This window comes from Lactuca sativa, chromosome 8 (genome assembly GCF_002870075.4).
Source record: "Lactuca sativa cultivar Salinas chromosome 8, Lsat_Salinas_v11, whole genome shotgun sequence".
NCBI classification, from domain to species: Eukaryota; Viridiplantae; Streptophyta; class Magnoliopsida; order Asterales; family Asteraceae; genus Lactuca; species Lactuca sativa.
Window position 1 is genome coordinate 113,778,201 of NC_056630.2, and position 1,295 is coordinate 113,779,495.

General features: G+C 31.0%; 1 non-coding gene across 1 annotated transcript; it reads right to left on the reverse strand.

The window, feature by feature from the left end:
• Window positions 1-534: 534 nt before the first annotated feature.
• On the reverse strand, window positions 535-674 carry LOC128128293 (small nucleolar RNA snoR136). Its single transcript, XR_008226151.1, has one exon. It is a non-coding gene; the product is annotated as a small nucleolar RNA snoR136 (small nucleolar RNA).
• Between the last annotated feature and the right edge of the window lie 621 nt (window positions 675-1,295).

The following is a 1,295-nucleotide window of genomic DNA, read 5'->3' on the forward strand; positions in this document are numbered from 1 at the left end:
AAATTAAACAATTCTCTCGTACTCATAGTAATTTGGCTTTCATTCATTGCCAAGTTTGAAGGTTTTCTTAATTAATTATCCTGTATTAAGTTTTGTGATTCCCAGACACTATATGGACGAAATACAAAGAAAGTGATTACACACGACCAATCAAACTATCCTATTTCTATTCCATACCCTATATTTTAACAACACCCGCAAGAAAGATACTTTATTTCAAACTTCTATCTCCACCTGAGATCCACACCCACGATTGATATTCCAATATTTATTGTGGTTTTCAGCAAATATATACAATTTTGGCGATAATCTGAAACCTCATTTAAGTTTTATTTCTAAAGGAGTGAATTTTTTTTTTTGAGAGGACTATTCCAAGTAAAGCCCGAAGAACTACAACTGTTAAAACTTGACCAAAAACTTACATTTAAGATTAGACCAAAAAACGCATGAGAAGACTGTCAAAACACAAGATCTAAGGATGAAATGCTTGGAATTAATTAGATTATAAAAACTTGTTATTAATCTATTATGCATAAATGTTGTTCCCTTAACGTCCAACTGCAATACAATCATTGCATTGGTATTGAGGAGAACGTCATTATAGCTTCACACACAAGATGCATAACTTAATTACAAAAATAAATCATGCAATTAACAATCGTAAGTGAAGCCATGCATCCAAAAACAATATGTCGTAGAGTTAATAAAATAGATTTATTATGATGAAGAAGAGATAGATTTATTATTTATACTAAGCTACTGCCCATTTTCACGCAACTACTAACAGAAAACCGAAGGACCAGATCTTGTCTACGAAATACTGATAATAAATATATTAGAGACTCAATCAAATTAATTAACTAACTAGCATAAAAGATTCTTCTTGAGAAATTATTATCTATTTTGAGAGTTTTTGTAATTTTCTTTAGTTTAATGGAATCCAGGGTTTAATTTTGCATTCAAAAGCTTTGGACTTTGGAGACTTCGGCTTGTTTTGCGGGCATATTTTGGGTTGGGCCATTTTCATTTCTTTCGACAAGGGCCTTTTTAAAATTTCAAAATAGGTATCTTTTGATACTGTCAAAAATTGCTAAAAATTTTGTAAAATTTCTCCATCGCTGTCAAATAGCACTATGGTGCTTGTTTTTTTGAAGCAAAAATATATAAAGTTTGCGGACCACCTCTGCAACTCTCTGTAGTAGAATATGTGAACCAACGGCTGCAGACTATAATAAAAAACGTATTTTTTTTTAACATCTACATGCTGCTGCTGATATTAAAAAATTAAAATAAAC